A 7670-nucleotide genomic window follows, 5' to 3' on the forward strand; every position below is an offset into this window, starting at 1 on the left:
TCTGTTTCCAATGTGGAGAATGTACTGTCCCAAGCTTCAGGGATTTGTACAGCTGTTTTCAGAGCTACTTCTTGGGATGTGTAAATTTTCAGTTCTTCCAAGGTGCTATGATAAGGGGTGAGGTGTTTCCTCTCCACCGCCACAACAAGCTCTACCACACCAGCACTTCTCCTCGCCCCAGGACTGCCCCTCAGAACTGTGACCCAGATCCAAGCACCAGTAAAGCAAGAGATTCCTGCCTCAGCTCTGGAAAAGAGATCCCTGTAATTCCTCTCTGATCAGCCACTCGATTCCCCCTCTGTCTGTGGGCCAGAAACTCAGGAAAAAGCTGCGGCCCGGGTCGTGCTCGAGACTTGCGGCTGAGACCTAGCTCCTCTCCCACCGCAGTCACAGACTTTTCCCACTGACCTTCTAAGTTGCCTTTGGCATTCAGGGGTTGAGAAGTCTGGAAACCACCACAGCTGCCCGCAATTCAGTCCTCTGAGGCCTGCTCCAGGGTAGCTGAGGCCTGCGTGACCAAGTCGAACTGCGCTTCTCTCCCTGCCTGGCGCGATATACCTTTCCGATCAAGCATCCAGGCTGTCTTTGGCTGGAAATTTGTTTCACTCTGTCTTTTTGTGGATTCTGCTGCTTTAGAATTTGTTTAGGGCCTTTTTTTAGGTATTTGGAGGGGTTTGGGAGAGAGCTCAAGACAGTCACTGCTTTCCTTCCCTTAATTTCTCTGTAGAATTTAATGAACTACCCTCTCTTCTTTTGTTATCTCTCTTCTCTAGGCTTTCATGATGAAATTCTCTTTGCAATCCCATCCTATCTCTCTAACCACTCCAACTCAGTGTCTTTTGCTGGTTCATTATCCATATTATTTCATTTACATACAAGTATTACCTAAGTCTCTTTGGTCAATTTTCTCTTGGCACTTTGTCTCATCAGTTTACATAGATTCAATTATCATGTTTATGCATATAACTCCCAAATTTCTTTCCTGAATTCTCATAATCAACTACCTATTAGATATCCCAAATAAGATGCATAATGAACATTTGAAGCTGGGCATAGCAAAAACCAAAATTATCTTTGCCCCCAAACCCACCCCTCTTGAGAACTTCTTTTGTTTCAGTTTCCCAAGTTCATAACTGAGATTATACTTTGTGTATCATGCTTCTTCACCCCATATATCCATGCAGTTGCCAAACCTTGCTATTTCTACCATCACCGTATGGCTTGCATCTGACACCTGCTCAGTCCTTACCCAGCTGCCATCTTGAGTCAAGCACACATTTGTTTTAGCTTGGATTATTGCAATCATCTCCTAATTGATGTCCCTCCTTCATGTATCTTTCCATTCCAATCAACATTCCAAACAACTGCTGGTTTTTTAAGCATAACTCTGAACATGCCAGTACCCTATTTGATACATTCCAGTGGTACAATACTACCTTCAAGATAAAATAGAAACTCCTCTCTTTGGCATTAAAGTTCCTCCATCACTTAACCCCAAACTACCTTTCCATGTACTTTCTACCTGACTCCCTTACTTGGTCTTTGTAGTTCTTACACTTTAAAGAGTTAGCCTTTGTGATGTTCCTCACACATGTGGGACTCCTCTTTCGGTGGCTTTGTCCTGTCTGTCCCCCATGCTTGAAATTCCCTCTTTCCTCATCTTTACCTTTTTTCTCACTTTTTTCTTCAAGAAGCAACTCAATAACCACCTTCTGAATGGAAATGTAACTAACCCTCCTGCCAACTGTTTGTGCCCCCCCCTCAAAGTGTCTAACTTCCCCAGGGACTTCCTTGGGGAATTTACATCATGCTGGAGAATCAGTGATATATTATGTGTCCAAAGACAGCTAGCCACTGTTTCAGGAGCAGGCCTTGAATCTACATCTTCTTGGCTCCAAAATCAGTGCTCTATCTGCTAAGAAACTGTGTCTAAGGGAAGCAAATTGGCTTGGCCATCTCTAGTCCCAACAAAATTTTCTTATTAATATTGTGTCAACATTAGCCATGTGTTCAGCAAGCTGTGATTGGAGCCACAGATGGTCTTGATGAACAAGAACCTTCATAGGCCAACAACTAATCAAAGGCAAAGGGAATGGTCTGATCAAAAGAACAGTTAACCGGAATGAAAGCAAAATAAGTAATTTTATTTTCATTGAGATAGCAGCTGTTCCACCATGCAGCAGAATTCAAAATCATGGAACGGTGCATTTTAAAGGGGCTTTGGAGACCACCTAGGTCAGGGGTGGGTAACCTGTGGCCTCGAGGCCACATGTGGCCTTCTAGGTCCTCAAATGCAGCCCTTTGACTGAATCCAAACTTCACACAACAAAACCCCTTAATAAAAGGATGTGTTCTGTGAAGTTTGGATTCAGTCAAAGGCCATACTTGAGATCTAGAGGGCTACGTATGGTCTTGAGGCCACAGGTTCCTTGCCCCTGACTTAGTCCAACACTTACCTAAGTGTGATTCTTTTCTGCAACATTCTTGACAAAAGGCCATCCAAGTTTTCCTTGAAGACCTCCAAGGAGAGGGACCTACCACTTCTCTGAGCAACACCTTCCACTTTGAAGCAGGATTCATTCGTATGAGTCTTTGTTTATTTGTTTGGTTTGACTTGGCTACTGGAAGTGGCCCAGACAACATAGCTAGGTGGCACAGTGGGTAGAGTGCGGATCCTGGAGTCAAGAGGATGTGAGTTCAAATCTGACCTCTGACACTTACTAGCTGTGTGACCCTAGGCAAATCACTTAACCCTGTTTGCCTCAATTTTCTCATCTGTAAAGTGAGCTGGAGAAGAAAATGGAAAATCACTCCCTTATTTTTGCCAAGAAAACTACAAAAAGGGTCATGAAAAGTGACACTCATTGGACTTACACAGATAAACAATGACAACTTCACAACTCAGCCCCACCCTCATTGCTTCTGCTTTCTGGAGTCAAAGAGAGCTAAGGCATTGTTTAAACATCTTGAAAGCAGTATCCTCAGCCCCACTTTCAAGAAGAGGAAATTGAACTCCAGTGCATTGACTTGACTTACCCAATAGTACACAGCTTATAGGTGGCACAAACAGAGGTAGAATCCAGGTTTTCTCATGTTGAAAACGCAGAACTTTTCCCCAAGTCCTAATGTCTGCTGCACTTATCATATTAATCATCTATTTCTTAAGCCTAAAGCTTAAGGAGTGTCACTGGTTCATCTATCATCACCTAGCTCAATGAACACAACCTATCACCCTGGCAACTCTGACACACCATGATGCTTCTGGGAGGCTGAAATGAGCTGTATGAAAATCCTTTGGAACCATCAATCACAGCAGAATAATAGTAAATAGCATTCATATCATGCTTCATGTTTTTCAATGCACATTACTTACATTATTTTACCTGAGACTCACAACCACTTTTTGTGCTAGGTACCAGAGATAATATTAATCCCATTTTACATATGATGAAACTGAGGTTCATACACCTTAGGGGACTTTTCCAGAGTCTCAGAGCAAATAAATGCCAGAGGCGGTATTTGAACCAACATCTTATCCTTCATGTGAGGGATTCCTGGGGCTAGAATTTAATACTTTACAAACAAACAGCTTGGCTATGACTACCACAGTGCTTTGTATAGAGATCCATACTGGAGGGACTTTACAGGTAATCATCTAGCCCCTTAGAAAGGGGACTCAGAAAAGTCAATTAATTTGTTTAAGGTAGTGTAAATTATATGCACCAGCATCCAGATTTGAACCCAGATCCATTGATAAGAAAAGCAGTGGTCTTTCCACTAAGCTATATTACTTTCTATGCTATAGAAAGCACATAGTAGGTGCTTGATAACTACTGAATGAATGGTGAGTGAAATTCATTGTAACAGATATCACAGATGTCATATGGACTACTTAGCCCCACTCTCACCTAGGTGTCTGCAATGACTGTGCAGTATTCTATGAGGCATAATGGAGATGAGTATTCTCAATGATGGGAGAAGGGAGTTGATCAGGAACTAGAGATGTTTCTTGGAAATGTGAAAAGTGATGCAGGTGTGGTTAAAAAGTCTTGAATAGAGACCAAGGTAAATTGCACTCTTCTTGTTTGCTTTGTGGACATTGGGGCAACTATCTCAAGAGTGGAGACATTCCTCCACTCTCAGACTTTCCCCTGGGAGAGAGTCTTAGAATATCTGGAGAAAGTGAGAGGTGCCCCTTAATTACCCAACTTAAAGTTGGACTCCTGGACCCTGAGCTTATGTGATCTAGCTAGTTCTTTTTCACAACTCTGGAAGGAGGCAACCTGGACACAAATTCTGTTTTAGGAAGAGGTTGTGCATTCATTTGGGCCAGGAGACTATGTGTGAATCTTCAACTTCAGGAAGACATCTAGCCTCCAGCTCTCCTGGAATGGTCCTTTCCAGATCCTGCTGACCAGACAAATTGCCATCAAGGCTGCTGAGTAGACAACCTGGATACATCACTCCCAAGTGAAGCCTGCTGTGAGTGACCTCAGCCCAGCAGAGGAAACAACCCTGTTCAGCCCTGAAACTAATCAGCGCTCTTTGGTCACTGGTTTACTTTCCCGGATAAATAGAACACAAATCCCTTATATGCTCTCTAGATTACCTTTGTTGTGTGTGCTTTACATGCTGCCCTGAACCTTTGGTGTTGGAGACATTGGGGAGCCCAACATTCCTATGTGCCTGATCCACCATTCCAGTCTGGCCTTTAACTGGACCGACTGCTGGATATGTGTACTCCCCTCTTTGTCCTTGGGGGAAAGAATATCTCTGGATGGGGGCGGGAGCAGTGTAGGGGAGGAGGTCAGGGGAGCAGACATTCAAGACCTTTGTGATTATTCTTTTACAATCAATAAGGTTAACTTAATTATGGTACCAAACTGTACTTTCATGGGCTGGAGGAATGAGTCCCCTCACTCATTCATTTTTAATTGGAAAAAAATCACTAACCTTTCACATTTCTCACCTCCCTTAACCTTACAACATGTTGTAAGGTCACCAGCTCAGCATTTTGAGTAAAATAAGACTCTGAGGTCAGACAAGGAGGTGGCTGATGGGATGTAATTATTCCCTATCCCTAAGGCAGAATGTGAATATTCAGGAAGGAAAGGACCTCGTGGAGATGTGTTAGGCCAGGGGGATAGGCATCCACAAGTTGATTTTTTTTTAGGATTGACCCACAATGGTTTTATTTCCTGGGTAACACAAAGACTTATTAGTGATTTCTCTCAAATTGGACAGGTGGATGTAGATTAGGACCAGTGCGTTTTGCCCTCCGACCCACACCTACGCTGCCTCCTAGCATGTACTGCACTTGTGAAGTAAATAGAAAGCTATTCAAGGATCTGTTACACTTTCCCCTTTTAGTAAGCAATATTGAATGTGTTTTTTTTTCTAACAGTGCCCATGTATGGGACGGAACACAGTCTGACACTCCTGAATAAAATGAATACATTTTTGCAAGTATTTGTTAATGAAACCGTAAGCACAGTGGAAGACCCAAATACTGATGTCCATGTGCTTAGGGTTGTAGCTCGGGATTTCTTCCTGGTCTAGGAGGGAGAAGTATGTACTCAGTAAGCCAGAAGTGCTCCCTGGGCTCCTGACAACTGTGATGATGTACAAGCCCACATGACCTCAGTTTGAAGTGCCCGGAATGAGTTTCACTTGGAAGGAAGGGTACCCTGGTCCCCATGGCAGTGGCTAACCTCTTGGCTTCCAAATCTTCATGGCTAAACAATCTGTTTGTGAGGTTTCTCTTTGTGACTTCGTAGAAACTGCGTACTGTTTGTATTTACAGTGTCTCCCTTGGTACGAGAAAGTGATTCCCAAGCCAATTCCCAAATTACACACAGGAGAGATTCATATTCAGTTGAGGATAGAGGTACAATAAAAAATTTATTTGTGGTGCTGTACCGTGACTATGGTTAGCACCAAATGCGGGAATTGTTGAATTATTGTGCAGAATTTAGCCACTACCACCAAGTGAATTCATGATGTCCCATTCCACTTTAACAAGGATACATGCCAGCTTCTTGTAAGGGGGACTGCACAGGCATAGTATCTGAACTCTCATAAGAGGGATTACCATTTGAACATGGAGAAAAAGCAGCCACTTGGGCTTTAATCTCCTTTTAGAAATCGGTTTGCAAATCTGTATCTACCTGGATTGTAAACTTGACTCTGATACAAACAAGTCAAGCCATCCCCTTGTTGAAATGTGAATCTATCAGGATTGTCTTGTCTGATTACAAAAATTTCTCTTTAAAAGCACATACAACCTGTATGCCTTGTACATTGTAACAAACTTTTTTTTTTGCCTCATTTTCCAGAACTCGTCTGATTTATTGGAGTGAAACTCTAACCAAAATTTTTCTTCCAATGTTAGTACCAACCAAAAGCACTACATATTCCAACTTCAACATCTTTGCAAATTCTCAGAGACTGGGCAGGAACTGAAACTTTGCTTAAACCATAAATTAATGTTTTGAAAAATAAACATTTGATTATTTATGGCTAAAACTACAAAATAGCAAATTAAAAAAAACAAAAACACACACAACAACAACAACAAAAAAACAAACAAAAAATTCTCTCATTCCTGGAAGAGTTTCTAAAAATGTGAGAGAGGCATGGTTAGCTGCATGGTTAGCCACGTGAAGATTAGGCCTTAGGACAGGAGAGATAAGCTCATCCCAGGAGACTGAAGAAGTAACTGTATCATCAGTCTCCGGAAGTTCATGCAGGAATATCAGAAATGCCTGTTTATGGACCTTTTTTTCCATTTATTTATTTATTTTTAGTTTTCAACATTCACTTCCACAAGATTTTGAGTTCCAAATTTTGTCCCCATCTCGTCCTTCCCCCCACCTTAAGATGATGTGCATTCTGAATACCCCTTCCCCTAATCTACCCTCCCTTCTATCTCTCCCCCTTCCCTTATCCCCTTCCCCTTCTATTTTCCTGTAGAATAGGATAGATTTCTATACTCCATTACCTACATATCTTATTTCCCAGGTGCATGTGAAAACAATTTTTAACATTTGTTTTTAAAACTTTGAGTTCCAAATTTTCTCCCTTCCTCCCTCCCTACCCACCCTCATTGAGAAGGCAAGCAACTTGATACAGGTTATACTTGTGTAGTCATGTAAAACACTTCCACAGTAGTCATGTTGTGAAAAACTAACTATATTTCCCTTCATCCTAAACCACGCCCCCCCCCATTTATTCTATTCTCTCTTTTGACCTTGTCTCTCTTCGGGAGTGTTTGCATCTGATTACCCCCTTCCTTTTGCTCCCTTGTCTCCTTCCCCCCTATTTTCCTATAGAGTAAGATAGATTTCCATACCCAATTGAATGTGTATGGTATTCCCTCCTTAAGCCAAATCCCATGAGAATAAGATTCACTCATTCCCTCTCACCTTTCCGTATTTCCCTTCCACTGTAAAAGCCTTTTCTTGTTTGTTTTATGTGAGATAATTTATTCCATTCTACCTCTCCCTTTCTCCTGCTCCCAGTATAATCCTCTTTCACACCTTAATTGTATTCTCTCCATATCACCCCTTTATCTTCAACTCACTCTGTGCCATCTATCTATCTAGCTATCTATCTATCTATCTATCTATCTATCTATCTATCTATCTATCTATCTATCTATCTATCTATCT

The sequence above is a fragment of the Vombatus ursinus genome, unplaced genomic scaffold (assembly GCF_900497805.2).
Source record: "Vombatus ursinus unplaced genomic scaffold, bare-nosed wombat genome assembly UNPS02010980.1, whole genome shotgun sequence".
NCBI lineage: Eukaryota > Metazoa > Chordata > Mammalia > Diprotodontia > Vombatidae > Vombatus > Vombatus ursinus.